The sequence below is a fragment of the Halictus rubicundus genome, chromosome 14 (genome assembly GCF_050948215.1).
Source record: "Halictus rubicundus isolate RS-2024b chromosome 14, iyHalRubi1_principal, whole genome shotgun sequence".
NCBI classification, from domain to species: domain Eukaryota; kingdom Metazoa; phylum Arthropoda; class Insecta; order Hymenoptera; family Halictidae; genus Halictus; species Halictus rubicundus.
This window is the reverse complement of record NC_135162.1, coordinates 7,343,519-7,365,462: the sequence shown is the minus strand read 5'-3', so window position 1 is coordinate 7,365,462 and position 21,944 is coordinate 7,343,519. Positions and strand designations below refer to the sequence as shown.

The following is a 21,944-nucleotide window of genomic DNA, read 5'->3' as shown; positions in this document are numbered from 1 at the left end:
CCGTATAGTACAGTATAGTATAGTAGCGTATAGTACAGTCTAGTATGGTATAGTAAAAATATAGTTTAGTATAGGACCGTATAGTACAGTATAATATAGTATAGTACAGTATAATATAGTATAATATAGTACAGTATAGTATAATATAGTATAGTAAAAATATAGTATAGCGTTGTTCCGTATAATACAGTATAGTATAGTAGCGTATAGTACAGTCTAGTATGGTATAGTAAAAATATAGTACAGTATAGGACCGTATAGTACAGTATAGTATAATATAGTATAGTAAAAATATAGTATAGCGTTGTACCGTATAGTACAGTATAATATAGTATGGTATAATAAAAATATAGTATAGTATAGTAGCGTATAGTACAGTATAGTATGGTATAGTAAAAATATAGTATAGTACAGTATACTATAGTATAATATAGTATAGTATAGTATAGCATAGTATAGTAAAAATACAGTGAAAGTAATTATTGTCATAAATGAAGAACGATTATGTCATAGAATTGGTACAAATCTTTCCCTTATTATTATTAACTTTTTTCTCGACCCGCCAAACATTTTGAGATATACTATATGGCCCACCCTAGGTAAAAGTTTGGGAACCCCTGATCTACACGGTATTGATATTCGAGCGGCGTCGTGGCGTTATTTTTGCAGAACTAAAAGGAGACCGATAGTTGAAATATTTAGAGGCAAGTAGGAATCGTAATCGATTAGAAATGCGACGAAATCCGCCGCTTTCTTTCGCTGGTTACACCTTTCACTGGTGGTTTTACGCGCCTCTCGGTCTACTCCCTTTTTACCTGCACGGAATCTTTCCATTTTCTTCAGGCGTATACTTTATGTAACGAAGCACACTTTACATAACCCTCCACAATAAAATGATTTACAGTTATTGTACGCGCATAAAACGTTTCTGCAAAACAAAACGTTAAACGAGCTCGCGCGAACAATACATGGGGAAAAAAATGTAATCTCTTCGACGATATAAATTATCAATAGACGCTAAAGTCGCTCGCGTAAATATTCAGACACTGTTTCAATTCCAAGTATTGTGCCCCGTATTTTAAATAAACGTACGAATTTTACAAACACAAAAGAAAGTAACTAATCGAATACAAATCGAATTGAGTTGCCCCTTCCTCTTCGTAGTCGGTTCGAAAATATACTTTTTTTTTTGTCTACATACCGTTTATGTATTGTGTAAAAATTTTGTTAAAGCGTGTTTCGTCACACAGCGATCGATTGTGTATTTTAACAGGAATTCTTCGTTTTATTTTTTCCGTTTATTTACACTGCAAATCGCTCATCTCGATGCATAGTACTGCTCTCTGTTCTCTCGGAATCCATGACAAATTGTTCCGTATTTGTTTATATTTGAGTGGGGCTTGACCGTATCGCGTTCATCACTCCTCAATAATCTCCAAGAATGCTTTCTCGAACCGTAGAAATTCAAGCACCCAGTGTTCTCGGAAGAGAACGACGATCTTTTCCATCGTCGGTCAGGAGTTGCCTAATCGCTGGAGTCCAAACAGACCCGCTATTCAAAGCGGTTCGAAAAACATCGCTAAAGCAACATGGAACTCTGCCTTGAGAAACCTATCGCACTGGAACGATTGCAAAGCAATCAAAATCACCAAAATCGATGGGACTCTAAACATTGTTTCATAATTACACCGCGGATTTTTATGCAAAATAAAAATTCTCTAAGTCAGTCGCGAGAAACAAGTGCATTTTCTTCTGCGAGCTGAAAATGGTACAACCACGTCAAAAAATTCTTTTAATATCCCTACAATTTTATATCGATGTGACATATTAATTTTTATATTATTATTATGCCCCCAAAAATAAATATCGTATATATTTTATACCATTATGATAAAATATATAATAAAACATATATCACATGAAGCTAACAAAGTAAATGTTCAGTTTCTTCTTTAAGCTGAAAACAGTAAAACCATGTCCAAAAATTCTTTTAACATCCCTACAATTTTATATTAATGCGATATATTAATTTTTATATTATTATTATATCTTCACAAATAAATATCGCATATATTTTATACTATTATGATAAAATATATGATAAACATATGATATAATAAAACATGTATCACATGAAGCTAACAAGGGAACTGATCATTTTCTTCTTTAAGCTGAAAATAGTACAACAATCCATGAACCATGTCCAAAAATTCTTTTCACATCCTTACAATTTTATATTAATGTGATATATTAATTTTTATATTATTATACTCTCACAAATAAATATCGCATATATTTTATACTATTATGATAAAATATATGATAAACATATGATATAATAAATCATATATCACATGAAGCTAACAAAGTAACTGTTCATTTTCTTCTTTAATCTGAAAATAGTACAACCACGTCCAAAAATTCTTCTAACATCCCTACAATTTTATATTAATGCGATATATTAATTCTTATACCCTCACAAATAAATATCGCATATATTTTATACTATTATGATAAAATATATGATAAATATAGACAAGAGACCCTGTGACTAATTCGGACATTTACAAAACTGTCAAAATACAGAGTTCCGGCTAGCCAAAAGCAAAACCAAATCCTAGTCAAAATCAGAGTCCAAAGGAGCCGATTATCGGACATGTTCCAGCATAATGAAGCCATCATATTTCTCAGTATTAAGAAAGCTAGTCTCTCAAACTTCAGCAATAGTAGCCTCCTGAGGGTCTCGCAGGTAAGGTAAAAACTAGGAAGTTACTTTTCAAACACCTTGTACCTCTCGCGTTGCCCTTTTGTCTCACTTTCTCGGCCGATCCGTCGACCTAGACGCGCTATGCACCTCTCCCTTTCTCCCTGGCAGAGCACGAGAGAGAGAGAGAGAAAGGAGAGAGAGAGAGAGAGAGAGAGAGAGAGAGAGAGAGAGAGAGAGAGAGAGAGAGAGAGACAGAGAGAGAGAGGGAGAAAGAGAGCTCGCCTTTTCCTCTCCACTGTGGTCCCTTCCAACGATCCTAACCCCTAACCAAAACCTGCACCCCCGTTACACTCGACTCGTGAAAGGTTTCCCTCTTTCCCTTCCCTCGGACGCTTCTGCCGCCGCCGTCTCTACCACCAACACCATTACCAATGCCTTCTCCGTTGGTCCTTCAGCCTCTAGCTCGCTCTTACTGTGCCTAGCCCCCTAGTTGGTCGCTCCGTCTCTCTTCATCCCTCTGCATCCCTCTTTTTCCCTCTCTTTTACTCTTCAACTCTCTACCTCCCTTCATCCCTGTAGCTCTGTCCTTTACTCTCTTCAGCCCCGTATCTCTCTCCATCCCTATTGCTCTTACTCTCTTCAGCCCCTGACTCTCTCCATCCCCCTGTCTTCTACCCCCTTCAGCCCTCTTCTCTCTTCATCCTCATGTCACTGTCTTCTACTCTCTCCAACCCCGTACCTCTCTTCATCCCTATTTCTCTGTCTCTCACTCTCACCCAGCCCTCTTCTCTCTTCATCCCCATTTCTCTGTCTCCTGCTCTCTCCAACCCCATACCTCACTTCATCCCTATTTCTCTGTCTCTCACTCTCTCCAACCCTCTTCTCTCTTCATCCCTCTATCCATCTCCGTCCCTCCTTCTCCCTTTCCATCCCCCTGGCTCTGTTCATCCCGCTTTCTCTCTCTCTCTGACCACCCCCAAGCGGAGAGAGGCCAGCTCCTTTTCCAGCAGAACAGTAAACCCTCTTTCCCTTCTGCTTCGCCCAAATCGCATTCCTCTCGTCTCTCTAAGCCATTTTCTGCTCTCTCCGTCTCTCTCTCTCCTTCGCCCCTGGTCGACCCGCGTCTCTCTCTTCGTCACTCGCATAGTCACTGTCTCTCTCTGTCTCCCTCTCTCGCTTCCTATTCAGTATCCTCGTCGTCCTCGAGGCTTTTCCCTTCGTCATCTCGCTCCGGAGACCGGTGCTCTACCATTTCTTGGAAAAGTTCCGTGCTTTCTGCCGGCCATATACTTTTCCACGACGGAATCCATTCGCCTTCTTCTTCTTCTTCTTCTTGTTGTTCTTCTTCTTCTACTTCCTCTTCCTTTTACTTTTTCTGCTTTATTCGCGTCCGTGTGCACGTGCACGTTGATACGTTCAGGAGAGGGGGGGGAGAAAGTAGCGAAGGGATTAGATGTTTCCTCTTCCCTCTGCTAGGGCCTGTTTGCCTTGTACTTCGAGCCCTTGTCTTCGCGAAGTCGAAGCTAACGGACGCGTCTCGAACGTCAACGATTCTATACTTCGGAAGATCCGCGATTCCAGCTGAGCTTCTTTTTTCGGAAGCCCTTTTTGTCTTCAAGACTCTCTTCCGGTCTGTTTTGATGGAAATTGTTGCCGTCTTCAGGGCCTACGTCTTGTCGAATGATTGGTGTTGTTTAACACTAGGTTCACGGAGCACTAAAAATTACTATTTTACATTGTTTTGTAAAAATAACACGAATGTATCTATCAAAGTTTGTAGCCATTTTTTCAATAATATATACCTAAACAAATCAATTTGTTAAATAATTGCTCATGGATGCCTTTTTTCAATCTCAATATTCCGCGATTTAAAAATACTAGAATCCGTCATTTTGACGGGCCCCGTAAATCTAGTGTTAACACTGAACCTACCGAGTCTTAAAAACTCGTGTTGTCTTATAAAAATGGCCAGATTGAATTTATTTGGATTTTGTGCGGTTCCCAAATATATTTATTAATCATTTCCCACGAAAGCTTCTTTGTAATCTCAGTAATTTGTAAAATCGAAAATCTGGGTCATTTTGACCGGCTGTGGTAAGTACAGCGATTTCTCTGTATATGTCGCCAAGGTCTCGACGGTAAACGTCGCGGAATCATCCCCACTACCGCGAAGCGTTAAACACGGCTCGGGTATGTCTCCTGCACGATTCACGACGCTGGCCAGACCCGTGTTGTTGACATATATCGAGAATGTCGTAATTAGGTATATGGATATGGCAATGGATGTGAATATATAACAGAGTAGTCTAACTTTTCAGTGTGTTTATGGTAGGAAAGTCCTAGAACGTCTGATTAGGTCAACGCGTGTGCGTAGTCCAGACGCGTGTCAGTATTGTGTTTGTAATTATACAGATGTCGTTAGACAGGTATTACATTGATTTCTACCTTATGGATAGCTTACAGTTACAAGTATATATATGTATATATGTATGTATATATATATATATATATATATATATATATATATATATATATATAACAGAGAATTCGCTGTATAGTGTTAAATTTTCCCTTTTTCCAAAAATTTTCTTGTTTCTTCAATTTTTTTCCGGAAACCTTCTCTCTCCTAGGCCGAATAATGATTCCAGCGAGGCACAGCACTTCCCCAGCTTTTATCTCTCGGCTATCTCATCGCCTCTATCGATTTAATTAACGCCGTTCTCCGGGATAACGATGAGCTTGCGAATCGAAGACCCGCATTGTTGGCCCAGTGTTTTCCTTCGCGAAATTTCCTCGTCCGAGGGATCCTCTTGTAACCTGTCTACCCCGTGGACCGTCATTTTTCTCCTGTTCGTTTGCGTCATCGGCTGATTTATTAATGCCACTCCCGGCCAGACACGTCCCCGCTGCTTTCTGCAAAAGAATTGCTTTGCCGAAATGATTTTTTTATCCTTCTTCTTCGGATGCGGCTCGGCTCTCGTTCGTTTCTCTCGTCGCAGCCCTTTCGATTCCACCCCCCACCCCCACCCTCCACCCCTACCCCCCGCACCCGAAACGCAATTTCCGTCCGCGAGCAATTGCTATCATTTTCTTGTTTCGGCCCCATGCTCTCTGCTCGATATTTTGCGCGGTTGCGAACCCAGACTTTCCGCACGGTTTTTCGAATTCAGATTGCCAGGCGCGATCGATTTTTCGAGTTAATGCTTCGGGTATTATGATTGCTTATCTGCGAATCGCCGATTTCGCGCATTTGTGACAACAACGCGCAACTTGATACAGGAGGTGTATTTAAAAAATTTTGGAATGTTGATATATTATTTTTGACTTGCTGAGGTCGTTCAAGGTCGTTATGTGGCTACTGCGCGATTTATGCAGACAATTTTTGCACAACACATTGACTGCCATATAACCCATAGGTGGGTGACGGAATTATTTGTCCAGATTTTAAATTGAATTTTTACGTTAATATATTAATTGTAACGATTTGGGACTGTAAAATGTAAGAAAGTTGGAGGACTACTCAGTATCATACGTTTAATTTTTTAAATTTTTGTTTCATTAAATAACCTACTTTGATTTTATGCAATTTTTGAGGTTTCTAGTTTGGCAATCAAAGTGATAAGGGTCCGCAGTCTACAGTGAATTTCCGCTATAAGTCACTAGAAGCCTCGCGTTTTCCGGGCCCTGGAATTACCCACACCACCGCAGGGTACGTCCCTGGTTTTGGCCATAAAGACGCGCACTTACATTTCCAGCGTGCACTGTGTGTTTCAAGTGCAACGTTCGACGTGAACGACAGATTTCATCTAAATGTCCCTCGCCGGAACCGGGCAAGGGACTTATAGCGAGAATTCACTGTGCTCATCAGTGAATCGAGGATTTCGCGAATTTATGGCCCAGTATAATATGCAAAACAGTGTGAGATGTTGTTGCATGTGCCAATCTAATAGGAATTTCAATTTTATACGCATGGTACCGAAATTACTTATTTTTGTCAAATAATAAAATAATGATTTTGTCATTTCTCTAAGTTTTTTTGATTTTATGGAAGTAACTGTATCCTTGAATTGTGCTGGTGTTTTCAGTGTTTCCTTCTATTAATTTTTCTCATGAAAATCTGCAGCCTGTTAATGACTGTAAACAATAGTCAGTTATAATAGTATTGTGTTTCTCGCTTGATCGGTTTCGGAGATTTTTGTGAACTCGCGGCGCTCAACAGTTTAGTTGCCGTCCACGAAGTTGTCGAAGTAGTTACGAACTGGCTACGTTTTTCTATACTTTTGATGGCCGTAGATCATCAGACTGTAGTTACGAAGTAGAAGAAAATTGCACCTGTGCGATTCAAGTCTATAAGTTGTTTGTTCTGTAAAGTAAGTGGGAGGATCCATTAGTGACAAGAAAAGACATAAAAGTGCATAGATCCTTGGTGCAATAGATCCATAAGTCCAAAAGAAAATTCCTCCGAAGGTTCCAGAATACCCGCTCGTACGTCAAACTTGATTATTTTTAATTGAAAAGCTTTTGACTATTTTAAATTTTAATTCGACTCTGAATCAATGCAAATTATTTTATTTCGACAGGCGACAGACGCGATGATTATGTTTCAATCGGAAGACTTAAAATTCAATTTCGGGGCAACGGGTTGAGGGTGTTTGACCGAAGAGTGAAATGAAGGGGGAAAGGGGTGGGAAATTAATTATATGATAGAAAATGAACAAATTCTGCGGACGAGATAATAGGGCCAAATGATTTTGTGGATATTGCACGGGCCTACCTAAGCACACCGTGCAGATAAACATGCGTTCACCCCGTGTAAAAGCCCCGGCTCGTGAAATAGGGGATGTTTAGCAGCCAAGGGATGATTCAAGCACCCAGCCACCCGACTGGCTCCCACTCCCTAAGCTGTGAGCTGTCCATTCAACTGGCGCTGCTAGGGCCGTCTTTCAAAGTGGGCTGTCTTTGTTCTAGTTATGGTTGTACACACACGTCTGCAACAGTGCTGTAACCAACGGCAGGAAGGCTGCGTCGAGATCTTCATTGGCCGAGGGGGAATCCTCTTCCGATCAATCTGCGAACTATGTTTTATCATTCTTACGTTTCTAACTTATAATTAGACTTATATTCGGCAGCATAATATGCAACCAACGAATAAAAATTGCTCTCGTTCTTCAACAATTCCTTCAAGTTTTCGTTGGTCCCTTAGTCCCTTGACTATTTAAAAATGTGCTGTCTTTGGGCATTTTTTAAAGGACAACTAATGAGTAAAAAATTCTAGTTTTTTGCTGTGACATCAACACAACTCTTGACTCGATACCCAATTTTTTCGAAACGGAATATTAAAAAATGGCGGAGTTATTCCCTATTTTTAGAGCCTGGCCTAGATTACTTCGACTATCCAAAAATGTGTGCTTTTCAGGAATTTTTGTTAAAAATTTCTAGTTTTTTGCAGTGACATCAACACAACTGTTGACTCGATACCCAATTTTTTGCGAAACGAAATATCAAACAATGGCGGAGTTATTCCCTATTTTTGGAACCTGGCCTGGATTACTTCGACTATCCAAAAATGTGTGGTTTTCAGGAATTTTTTTAAGGACAACTAATGAGTGAAAAATTCTAGTTTTTTACAGTGACATCAACACAACTCTTGACTCGATACTGAATTTTTTTCAGAACGAAATATCAAAAAATGGCGGAGTTATTCGCCGTTTTTGAAACCCAGAAAAAAAAATTTATCATTCTTACGTTTCTAACATATAATTAGACTTATCTTCGGTAGCATAAATTGCACCAAACAAAAATTACTTGGAGCTTTCTCCAATTATTTTAATCTTTCCACTGCTACCCATTTTCGTCATAAACACATCGCTAGACCTTCCGCATAAATTGCAAGCAGCAAATAAAAATTCCTCTCCTTTAACAATCACAGGCGACTGGTTCCCAATTTTTTTTCTTCATATTCACTAAAATTATAAAAACCTCACTGAAAAACCGAGCTTTTTAATCGGTTAGAGCTAACTTCCCTGGAAATCGGTGTCGATCGATAGCAAATCGGCTAGCTGAAGAAATCTCAGTTCGGGGAGAAAGCCCTAACCGGGAAACGTCTAATTCGGATCGGTACTAATTAGTGGACGTTTCGCTGCGGCGAACAGAATTTCGCTCCGGTTTTCGGCGAGCGTTTCACTCGCGACACGTCACGTACGGGGGCCGGTGTCGCGTCAGTGATCCAACGAAAATCTGCGCGAGCCGGTTATTAAAAACGGCAGAAACAGGAATCCCCCCAATTAGTCCACGTTTCTCGAATCCGCTCGACGGCTCGTGCGATACACGATCCAATTACGATGCACCGATTACTCGACTCCTGGGCTCGAACGACAATGCAGCTATGCATAATTATTTGTCCCGGTGGGCCACGTTCCGAATAGAATATCGAGGCTCGACGAATCAGCTTGAAGACGATGGAAAAACCGACTGGGGAGCTAAAGGGTTATTGTCTTGGACTTTCGAAGTATAATTTGATTAAATCAGAAGACGTCTCTAATCGTTTCGATAGTGTCTTCAACGCGTTGGTGTACACACAATTCTGTTTGAATTCTGTTGAAGCGTGGGAGAATAACGCGGTAGAAGGGGAAATCTTGATAGCATGATCTTCGATAAATCTTTAATTTTTTTCTAATTCTAAGCTCAATTTTTCTAGAATTGATCAAAGTCTTGATCTGCCGACAAGATCTGGACAATTTTTATTTTGCATTTGCAATTTTTGTTCGATGCATTTCTGAGCACGATAGAACAATAAAAGTTGATACGTGATTTTCTGGAAATCATTGAAACCGATGAATGGGGCTCCGGTGTCTCGCAACTGATGCAGACAATTTTTATTTTGCGCACAGATCCACGGTCTAGTTAACTAGCCTAGTTGACCTATGAGAGCTGTTGCAAGTGGTACAAGCTAACGCGTCGAGATGAAATATTTACAAAGCCTTATCAATGGAGGTCTCTAAAATGGTAATATAAATATTCCGACAGTGATTTATGATTTGCGCGAGCCGATTTAACGCGTGTGGGCACTTCGATCGCGGATAGACGAACATTGTAGAAAGGATGAACGCCTAGAAGCTTGCGCGTTATGAAAATTGCAGGTCAAGTATAACTTCCTACCGTATAAGTCCGTCGCCCTCAACAACTTCCCCAGAACAACCTTGCCATCGATTGACGGAAACCTGATGCAACGGCCACGACAATTTGCTAAAGACCGTCCGTATTCATTATCAGGGACTATTAAAATTTTGTCGCGTGAAACATGCGCCCGCTGCTCATCCTCAAAAAATATACAGTCGGTGATAAAATTTTAATTAAAATCCTCGAGAATCTTCATGTAACTTAATTTAATCGGAACCAGAATACAAGGTGTGCAACGATATAGTAAAAATTAAAACGACAGAAAAAAATAAATAAAAAACAATAAATAGTAAACAATAAAGAATAAAGTAAATAGAGCATAGTAAATAGTTAACAGTCAAATTATAATTAGACTGCGAATGTTTATGGAAAAGAAAAAATTCCGGGACGGATTATAAAGCGTAAAAGCTAAATATTCCCTCATTCTTTAACCCTCGCATGACGATGACTGGGTCTGCGACGACCCATGCGTGTGGATCTCGAGTACCCTTTTGTCTCTGACTGTATACTCGTTATACTGTACTGTACAGTGTATAGTAGCTAGGCGACTATACACTGGGTCACGCGAGACCCAGTCACCGGCAACTATGATCCGACCGAGGATTAATAATTTCCCTAGATTAAGAATAATATATTAACATTTCTAAGAATAATATATATAACATATTAACATTTCTAAATTCTGTTCATCTTCCTACTATTTAGGTAGCGTCTCGGATAAGTTAGAATTGATGAATTCCAAGGGTCGTGAATTAATTTGTGCAGCTAATACACTTTCTGAAAGAAGATTCTTGATCGAAAGTATCGATAACTCGGCGAAGAAGCGTCCAGAGATTAACCATTTCGTAGGCATTGAATTCGAAATGACTGGAATCAGTGCATGCAGAATACTTAATGACGTCTTTAGATTACTCATACGGCTTTGCTCGTTCGATTTCTTGTCATCGTGGACGTTGGAATTCGTTGCTAACTGGCAAAAGAAACGTTAGGAGAAGCATGAAAGAAACATTTGTACGGAATTATATTCAAAAGAGTGAAACTTTGAAAAGCGTAATTTGTCGAAAATTCTATTCGACTTTGTGCACAATTACAATTAATAAAATATCATATATATATATATATATATATATATATATATATATATATATAGTTTATTATTCATATTCAATTAATTTTTTTAAATTTATCCCTATAATTATAATTAAAATTTTCTTACAAATTTAATTTACTAATAAAATTCGTATTTAAATCATTTTAAAAAATTTAATTATTACGTATATATGTATATTAATAACTACAGTAATTATAATTACTATATATTACTAATTCTGTTCGATTCCCGCGCAAAATTTTTATTTCCCATACAGATCCTACACACAACGAACCTAAAAATGCGTACAACCCCTTACAACAATTTTTTGTTATTCTTCCCTTTTTTAGACAAAAATTCCCAGAACCAGGAACCGCACATGTGCACGAACGCAAACGTAAAAAATGGCTCGTGGACAAAAGGACGAGCACGTCGCAAGCCGATTGGTGGTCCGATAACAATTTTGGACGATACGATTAATCTGTCGGTTTCAAAACAGCGAGATCGATACAATCTAACGATCGAGACCGCCGATAAATCGAGCCTGAGAGACCTGAGAGATGAGACGTTGGAAAAAAAACCCGTTGCGCAAAAACTTAGCATAATTTCGTCATTTTGAAAATACTCTTTCTCCCACTTTATTTCTTTGTCTTCTCGTGATACTTGAACACGCGCGCGCATTTTCCCAATGAATTTATGCGACGCGACGGGCAGTGGTGCGCGAGCATGCCGACACGAGCATAGTTATCCGCGTACCACCCGTTATTCACATGGTAATCAGAGTGTTAAGCAATAAATTACCTGCATTACTGGGAGAATATCGATTCGGCTAGAAGAGGGCGCACGCGGCCGCTGCAGTCCGATGCAGATTCGCCGCTCGTGCCAAAGGTTAAGTGCTACTGCATCCCTCGGCCGAGGGATTCGCGAAGTTTTTTCGTTTCAGTTGATATTTCGCGCGGGACGGCATTGCCGGGAAATTATCCTCGATAACCTAACAGATCGCCCTACCATCCACGCGTTTTCTTCAATCCTAATTCCTATTTCGCACTTGCTGCTTCTTACCGACAATGTGAATCTTTATGCAAAAGTTTCTAACCGAATTACAAACGAACCGAAGTGAAATAAAAATTTAACTCCTTTCCTAATCTTCTAATATTGTTACTGAAAAAAACTATTTTTTTTTAAACAAAATTTTGTTTAATAATTTCTTTTTAAACAAAAACTTTTGTCTTTTCTGCGACATTCTTCCAGAGCATAACAAGCCCAGTCCAACGAGTATAATGAACATACTGTTCCGATCATTCAATCTCGAGATATTCGTATCTGAAAGGAACAAACCTAACCTAACACAGACCTTTCAGACACTAATATCTAGAGATTGAAAGTATGTACCAGTACGTGTGTTATAGTCTATAAGAACTAGAAATAGAAACGATAGTTTAAATTTTAAGCAAAAATTCATGGCAAATATTTATGGCAAAAATAGGTTGCAATTTGAAAGAATACAAAAATTACAAGAATTTAAGGGTAGAAGGGTATGATTTAAGGGTATTTAAGGGTTATTATTTTCAGCTGTTAACTCGAATCAGATTTTAGGAGACTAAAATTTTTTAAATATAAAACTGGCGAGGTGGGGGGCACGTTACCACCCCATTCTCTGCGATCGCTGTCCAGCACTGTAGGCGCGAGCGTAGGTTTTCGCAGGCGAAGTTAGGCGACCGTAGGACAGTAGAATGATCACGGCGCGTCGCATCCCGGTGTGTCAGAGGTCAGTGCCGGGCTCGTAAAAGCGAGCAGCTTGCGCGAACGCGCGGCGGCCCTCCGGGATCGCCAGGCCAGGTTTTGCAATAAAATGGAAATTTTGCGACCCCGATCGGCCGGGACCGGGTTCGCAGAAAAGGGATTGGCTGTGTCGCGGGAAACCTGCTGCCGCGGCCGCGCGAAACCGCCGCCGAGGAGATTTCAGCAATCGGACGTCGTGATTAGCTAAGCCTTAATTATCGTTCACCGGTCGGTAGACAACGAAGAGGGGGAGGCGGGAAAAGTTCCACTGATTCGGTAGCCACCAGGAAAGTTTAAACGTCGAAGAAACGCGCGAGCGTAAACGAGAGCCTAACCAGCACACAAAGGATTTCCTTTGAAATCCGTTCGCTTGCCCGACTTGCTGATTGTTGTACGATGAAGTGTATCAGGACAATGTTACACTGTTTTAAGAGATATGTGTATCGGCGGGCAAAGTTTCTTCTCAGTATCATTCTTTTTACAAGATTTCGAGGTTACCAGTGGTCTTTTTATATGACACCCTATATATTTTCTTCGGTATTCTTGCGGGGCTTGAAAAGACGAGTCCAACGAGTACCATGAACATACAGTTGCGATTATTCAATCTCGAGATATTGTAAAATAATGCTTTGATATAAACATCTTTAACTGCTTGGAATTTAAGCCTGGTATTTCTCTTTGATATTTTTGTGGAGCTTGAAAAGACTAGTTCAACGAACACAATGATCGTATGGTCTCGATCGTCTATTCTCGAAATTTTTATTTTTGAAAGGCAAAATTTGGATTAGGTTTGTTCTCTTCGGACACGAATATCTCGAGATTGAATGATCGAAACCATACGGTCATTATACTCGTTGGATTCGTCTTTTCGTGCTCTACAATAATACCTAAGAAAAACACAACATTCTTACTAATATAAACAAATCAAGTTTTCAAGTTTATGAATTATTGAGCTTGTGTCGCCAATATGACGACGTCCGTCATCCCAGGTCAATCTAATTGAACAAAATAGTTAACGTAGCTATTAATAAAAATGTCTTGAGTATACATATACGTCTTTGAAAAATATTACTAAGTCTACGAGGACGTATACGTACGTCTTTCGCGCTGAAGGAGTCACAGGGAATTGCCTCTCCTCCGAGTATTATCTCTCGCAGAATGACTAGCGCACGCCGATGATAACACGTCGAACATGTGACACGCCGGTTACGCAACCGATGGTTTCTTTTCTCCCGCAAAGATATGACAAAGGAAGATTTCCGAATGCATAATTAACGCGGAACTCCGGCGCGAGGCGCGAGAGACCGTTTTCCTCGTGCAGTCTTCGACTAACGCTCGGAATCACGAGGCGTTCTGCGAAAACGTATATCTCTGCGTTTTGCTGTAAAACGCCATCTTCTCCGGATCCTCCGACATCGGAGAGCTGTGTCATCCAAGCAGGTGACATTATAATTTTAGCTTGAACGTCTTGCGGTTAACACGTGTCTGTCCGAGTGACGCCGAGAGTCGAAAATGTGGGAGCACAGTTGATAGAAACAGCTGAGATTTTCTCCCATTATCGCAATAATCATGGACTATCGGCAAATATCAATTTGATTTTGTTACGGGTGCCATTGAGATTTTTTTAAACAAAATTTTGCGTTGAGTTGCATAAAATAAACTGGTAAATATTGCTTTATAAAAATTAATCGAATTGTCCGCAATTTTGCCTAAAAGAATTTTTTTAATTGCGACAATTGTAAAATAATAAACCGGCCCTTTAATCGTCCAGTGTTGAAAAGAGATTTACAATAAATGTAGATACATTTTTTATTAATTTCTCGAAGCCAAAGAGCCAAGCTGTCGAATATTTTCAGGGCAATTTCAACGCCAACTGCAAGAACTAAATGCATGTGAACTTCTTGAGGAAAGGTTGCCATAATTTCGTCGATTACAACAATTCGCGTCCAATCCCCGTCGAATACGCGTGCAATGCCGATCTGAAAGAGCGAAAAGAATGAGTTAGAAAGAGCGGACACAACGTCGCCCGGAGGGAACCTCCTTTTGCCGCGAACTGTTTGACCGATCGAGTTAAACCTTCTAATACGTTAATCGCTTCAGTCCACCGCGATTGCAGATAGAGTTTCATCACCGAGAGGTATTGCTTATGGTACGAAGCCTTAAATGGTCTTTCGCTACGAGCGATTTGATACTCGAGGCTAATCGCGCGCGCCGCGCCGGTGTACGTTTTCTTCAGTTTTCCTGCATCCTTGCGCTACGGGCGTTAGTTTCTCCTGTACGCCATTTTTAGCTGGTTCTTGTCGCGTATAAAGCAATACCACTTTCGAGCCGGTAACGTCGCCGCTGACCGTCCGAAAAATTCGGAAAACCAAGCCTGCGGCGGGGTGCAGGTGCCTCGGAGGTATGAAAAGAGTCCTACGGTCATAAACGCCGGACAATTCCTCGACCCACGGCCATAGTGCTTGTTCGTGGGCCGCAATTCGGACTTTTCTTCATACAAATAATGCTCCACTACCTGGACCTGGAACCTCCCAGGCTAGCTTTTGTAATTACTATAACAGTACAGTCGGTACAGGCTTGATCAACATTCGAGGACTAACTTCTTCGTCGTCGATAGATTTTCGGACTTTCTGCATTCTGTGGACAAAAATGGCGGGATTGAAAACGGGAAAAACCTTCGACAAAATTTAGAAATACCGTCAGTGTCTTAACCTATTAGGTTAGGTTTTCATTCTTAATATATTTACCCCTATTAGATATATTTATTTTATTCCTATTTCACTCGAGGTTGTTGCAATGTTTATTTCCCCTAAAGATCCGCTGTCCAGTTATAATATTTATTCATTACGAAACGCAGATGCGAAGAGAACGATCTCACTTATCGATCTCAACATATACTTTCTGGCTGCTTGGAGTCTGATGTTTGTTATCGTAAGATAAGTTTCAGTTCCGTTTATGAACAGATTAGTAGCTCGAAGGACTCCCTACGTCAGCACAAATTGACCGATTCTTTCTTCGGAACCGAAATCCAGGCATAACCTAAAATATTGAACATTGAAGCTTATTAAAATTGTTAAAGAAATAACCCTCCTCCTCGTCAATTTCCGATTGTTTAAAACACATTGTTGGAGTCCCGCCGTCTATTTTTATTAAACGCCAACGTACTGTATAATTTGTGTACCATCCGGAGCAAAAATGGCGACTATAAAGCTTGTAGCTAACTGAGTTATAACCACCGTATCTTTACGTTTGACCGCATACTTCGTAACTTTCCCACCATTTCCGGGAAAGATGCTCATTAGATTTTTAATTGTTCAAGAAATTCTTCTTCTCCGGCCGGTTGAAAAATCTCGCATTTTCTACGACAGAAACCTCCACCTCCGTGGCAAGATTCGCGGTCAAGAAAAATAATTGCTCGCCGCTGTGCAAAAGAAGAAGAGACGATAATCGCTTTTAAGTTAATGATTCGTTTTACTCTCGCAACCGGATTCGAGATTACTTCGAGCAACCATACTTTGAGCCACCTAACCGGTGAACGTCACCAGCCGGTATAAAAGTCAAATTACGATAATCCTGCGCTGCGCACAATGTCCGACCGGCGAATCATCGTTCATCCATGTCTCCGATCGCGTAATCGTCGGACACGATACACGTCCTGCCGATCATCGAACAGAAGGGAGTGATTATCGAGGCACCGAGGAGCCGACCGTTTCCCACCGGTCAATAGTAAACGTATAACGAGAGTTTTGAAGACCTACGCTCGCTCAGGATCAATATTAATTGTCGTCGATTTCCTGCCGAATGCTTTCGGCCACAGTGTTGGCCAAGCGAACGTTCGGCGCGTCGTTTCGCGTCGGTTTACTGGCTCATTGTGCTCGCCGTGTTTTTCCGTCATAAACGCATTTACGGAGGTTACTGCCAGAGTCAGCGTTGACGAATTTATACGGAAATCCCGGAGTTTTACGAAACAGATAAAGGAACATTTACCTGGGAAAGGTGACCGCCTCGCACTTAAGGGTCGCGACAGGTAGGAAAAACGAGCGTACCGTTACAACCCCGTCCGAAACAAAGATTTCCAGGTCCGTTGGCCTTACGCCGAGAACATTTTCCGAAACCGAACAGAATTCCCAACCATACCATACTCTCCAACCATTACCACGATCCTTTGTCCAGACTGCGTAGAATTATTGCAGAAATTTGTGAATTTCTCAACTTTTTCACACATCTAACTAAAAAATCTGTATTTTCTGTACGTCTACCCCACTACCTAAATATATTGGTTGCAAAAGAATAGAATTTGATTTCGTCCCGAAGCAAAGAAAGACAGAACATCCGTGGTTTAACATTGTAGGAGATCAGATATTTCGGTGAAGCAATACTCATTTTTTGACGACACTCTTCCGTCCTTACACATTATTCTACCAAACTTTTAGAAAAATATTCGCGACATTTTTCCGGTTAAAAAGAGTCCAAGCACGATACAGTTCGGATCGTACTTGGCTGCGTAAATCGCGATAAAGTGGAGCCTCGATTATCCGAACTCGATGCATTCGAGAACACCGGAGAACTTTCCACGCGTATAGCTACTTTCCGAGGACGACTGTGTAAACATTAGGGACGTGGAGAAACGTTGATCTGTTGTTGTTCGAATGATTGAGCACGATTCCTTTGCAATTTTAGTTAAGTTGTGGTGACGCCACTGGATAACTCGTGGCGCGGTCGTGAGAGAGCCGCGCGTGCGTTTCGAAGTGCAACAGAGAAAATGCGGAGGGCCGGAAAAAGAAAGGGCGATTTTAACGGAAGGGAGAGGATGAACAATCCTGGTCGAAGAGCAAACGGGACAGAATGTAGCGACTCCCAGGCACGGATTTAGGCGTGGGATGGCCGGAGTGGTGTGTAAGGATGAGGGCCCTTTCGCTCTCGATGCACGACAAAGTACTGTAGTTCTACGCTTGGCACGCTGCGGAGCAGTAATTTTTACGCATAATTGTTACTGAACCCTTCCTCGTCTGAAAAATCATTTTTAACTCGATTCTTAAACAGCGACAGAGATTGTAAGGATCTTTATGCAAAATAAAAATTGTCTGCCCCAATTGCAACAAACCAGAGCGAAATAAAAATTCATTTCCTTTCTTAAAAGGTTAATCGGGTTGAAAATAACACAACAGTAGTTTCGCATTCAGTATTTTTACGGTTTTATGCGTCCCCCCACTAATTTTTATCATAAATTCATCAAATCCTCAGTCTAATCATAAGTAAATGTTAGAGTTTCACGTTTGGTTTGCTCAGACGGGATTTTGGATTAGGCTTGCACAATAAATACAGACTTCGTGTCTTATTACACGTATTATCGTGTATCGCACACTTGTTGCCTTTTGCTAGGCTACAAACGGAAGCAGGTAGAAGAGGAAGAGGGCGTACGGGTTGTCGAGTTAGCGCGGGAAATTTAAAAATTCAAACAGTGAAGGATCTTCACGTAAAATACAAATCATCTGACCGAATTGTAAAATAAAGATGGCTTTCTTCTTTCAATAATTCTAACAGGGGATAATATGTTAATCTTCCCAATATTATTTTAAATTTAACCTTCGCACTTTTGTTGTATCGCAAATTGTGTCACACATTTGTCCCATCTATTTTGAAAAAAATTTTGTATCTGTATTGTTCTTTCGGAATTTGCTTCAATCTTGAACATTCGTGTTAGTTATGCGTCGAAGAAAAATGATCCAGCTGGAGAACGCAGCGAGTCCGATTAATCGTCGTCGGTGATAGGTATTAAAAACAACGTCTGATTTCGTTATAGTTGCATGTATGGTCACCGATACGTCCGCAACCTGTGGCAAGGCAACGCTGCGACCGATCTTTCGAGGCTGAGACGCAGGAGAGACACTCGAGATGACCGTGATTGTCTGAAACATACACAGAGACGGATCATTCTAAACATCCGTGACACGTAACGAGGACTCGAAGAGCAACTTCGTATTCATCCGCGGGGACAAACACGCAGAAATAACGCGTGAACCTATCTCCTCGCGCCTGTACATATACGTGCATACACACATGTTTGCGTTAGTATACCAGACGCAGACACGCGCGAGGAACAACTCTGAAACGTGAAATCCCGTTTCGACATTCCCAATACGTCCGAAACCGTTGAAAAACACTTTGAGACGAATTAACGGAATGGCCGCCGGTGTATGAATATCATACGTTTGCGGATTCTTCAGATATTTGTCCCTAGGTGGAGGAGTGCTACGAAGGATTTCGATTATGGGGGCAGAAATCGATGGAGACGAGTATACTTGTCTATTAGGAGCTAGCTAATGGCTGTGGAAGCGTTCGGATATTTATTATTAATACATATTTCAAATGGTCCTCAATCATGCGAAGTACGTACCCAATCATATGTAGACCCTTTTATTAAGGTCCACAATTTTAGAACTCGTTAATTACATTATTTACCTCTTTCTAATTTAAACTTTAGAGGGAGGCCATTTTTGAGTATTTGACGATCGCTATGACTAGATTTCCTAATTCCACTTAGGTGTCCAAAGATGGGAGCTTGCAGCGTTGCGTCCCTAAATGGACCAATGAACCATAACAGACGTACTCCTTACCTCTTTTGTGCGACTTTGAAAAAATATGTAATATGCTTCAAGAGTTAAAAAATAAAATATTTTCCTTCGCAACGTGTGCATTGCTGGCTTAATTTAATTAGAAAAATAGTCTCGCCGATTTTTTTGCCAAAGTTAAGTTTTACTACCCATTAAAATACGAAGGACGACAATAGGGACAAGTACCCTAGTAGATTCTGTGCGAAATTCTGATCCCCGGTCGGTCTCTGGTTGTTATATAGTGCAAGGGGTTAAGATTCCCAGGAAACTGTCCGCTAATTTCCCTGTAGCTAATCGATCTTCCGAACAAGATCGCGTCAAACATCCCGGTCGCAGCCGCTCGGCAGCGTATGTAGTATGTGCCAGTCGCTATAGCGCTATCGCCATCGAGGCACGCATACCGTTGGTACATAAGTTCCGGGCGGCGCACGTAGAAATGCCACATGCACCTTGGATTCGAAGGGGTCTGCGTGCGTCCCGGTAGCGACAACAACAGCGCGGGAGCAGCCGCGAACGGAAGACGGAGGACGCCATTGTGCGGAGAGAGACAGTCGGGCAGTCGGGTTGTGCCGGCGGAAAGGAAGAACGGAGAAAAAGAGGATCGAAAAGGGGGAGAAGGAGAGAGCGAACAGGCGAGGGAGCGAGAGAGAATGTGCGCAAGGTAGCGAGAGAGAAACGGACACAGACGTGCTCGTTTCTCGGATCGAGCAGTATGCACGAGAACTAGAGAAAGATAAACGGAGAAAGAGTGAGAGAGAGAGAGAGAGAGAGTGGAGGCAAGAGAGGAGAGGACGCTTGTTACAGGGGGACCTTTTCCCTCTATCGCGTGGCTCCACCCACACGCCGCCACCGCCGCCGCCGCCACCACGCCGCGCCGCGCCGTCGAGGCGCACAATCTGGCAACAGTGGCTCGCTATAACCGATATTGTGGCCGTGGATTGAATGGAGGGGAACTAGCTCAGGTCAAACCTCCCCACCGGCACGACAACCCCTCGGCCGGAGGAGCGACCCCTCGCCTAAGCTCGGGCTACGTCGTTTCTCACCCCACCCAACCCCTGCGCGTCCTTCTCTCGGTCTCTGTTCGGCCGTCGTCGGTTCTCCTCGTCTTTTCCCCCCCTCCACCCGGTCGAACCGCATCCTTCCCTTCCCTAACCGTTGACGCTCGCAGTCCCCACCAGTCCGCGTCTCTGGCACACGCGTCCCGCTACGTTTGTTTGTGTGCGTGCGTCGGGTCCGAGTGTCGCGCCGCTGCTAGATGGCGTTCGTGTGCGCCTGCGCTTGTGTGTACGTGCGCGCGTGTACCTAACTCCCACCCGCGTCCCTCGACCTATCACACCAGGACGCTCAGTCGCGTCCGTGTTCGATGCCGACGAGCGCGCACACAGTCTCTTCGACGATCCGCGCGCGTTAACCAACACACCATCGCGTCGGGGAACTACAGTCGCGTACCCGTCGCGCTCGTGCTTCCAACACACCGGTACCCACCACGGTGTTCACCAATACGACGAGAGACGCTCGCGTGTGGTGTGATACACGATCGTGACGACGAATCGACGGACAGGGACACACGCCGTACAACCGTGCACACCGTATACACACACCGGACGATAGAGAGCGCGCGGAACCAAAGTGTAAGACAGAGAGAGCGAGACGTTAGGGAGCGAGGAAGACCGATGTTGGCCCCAACAGCCTCTCACTAGACAGTATTACTTTCAACCGTTTAGCGGGGCCAATGCTACCCGGCGCGGAGTAGTCAGTCAGCCGAGCAGTCAGAGTCAGCCGTCCGCGAATACCGAGAGGACGCTCTCGCTCTGAGCATCGTCGACGACGACGAGCATCCACGCGACAATCCTCTCTCTCTCTCTCTCTCTCACTCACTCACTCTCTCTCGCTCGCTCGCTCTCTGACACATACAGACATTGGAATGTTTTCGCAAATCGTCGGCCCGTTGTAAAACCCGTTTTTATTATTATTCATCGTTGTTCCGTCGTCGATGTCGTCGTCGTGTCCGCACGAGGTTTCTCGCAATCGTCGTGCGACAACGGGCGTCCCGGAACCGTTCGTCGGATAAATCCGTTTTTCGTTTTGTGTGTGAACGAGACAAAAGAGAACGAAAAAAGAAAGAAAGAAAGAAAGAAAAGAGAACTCTGCGAAGAAAGGGAGAGATATTGTCAATCGAGGGAGAGAGCACGATGGACAGGTTTTGTGTTGACGGTTTTTGACAACTCAGGGGATCATTCGGCCAATCGTGCGTCGAGCTCCGATAAGGCTGTAGAGGCTGCTCGCGCAAGGACACCGGTGTGTCGTCCGTCTGTCTGTCCGCCGCGAGAGTCCTACCCTCTCTAACGGCGCGTCACGCGCGTGCAACATCGGATCGTCGTCGTACCGCCGCGCGTTCCCGTTGCCGGAGCCTCTCTCGTTCTCTCGCTCGTTTTGTCGTCGTTATGACGAGGTGATGAATAGACGAAGGCGTTGCAGTGCCAAGCAGCGTGGTGAACGTGCTCGTCGTCCTGACGGACGATGACGATTTACGGAGACAGATTATTCCGTGGACGCGGGGAAGTGTGCACGT

The 21,944-nt window shown here is 42.4% G+C and overlaps 2 long non-coding RNA genes across 3 annotated transcripts; one reads left to right on the top strand and one right to left on the bottom strand.

Annotated features, from left to right (window-relative positions):
- Positions 1 to 7,392: 7,392 nt before the first annotated feature.
- LOC143361078 (uncharacterized) lies at positions 7,393 to 14,190 on the bottom strand. The gene is made up of 2 exons (XR_013083408.1): positions 13,856 to 14,190; positions 7,393 to 7,782 (listed from the first exon to the last, which is right to left on the bottom strand). It is a non-coding gene; the product is annotated as an uncharacterized LOC143361078 (long non-coding RNA).
- Positions 14,067 to 19,462, top strand: LOC143361079 (uncharacterized). 2 transcript variants are annotated; one of them, XR_013083410.1, is made up of 3 exons: positions 14,067 to 14,198; positions 18,562 to 19,147; positions 19,243 to 19,462. It is a non-coding gene; the product is annotated as an uncharacterized LOC143361079 (long non-coding RNA). The 2 variants fall into 2 exon arrangements; XR_013083409.1 differs by having other exon boundaries at positions 18,562 to 19,151; positions 19,303 to 19,459.
- The last annotated feature ends 2,482 nt before the right edge of the window (positions 19,463 to 21,944 follow it).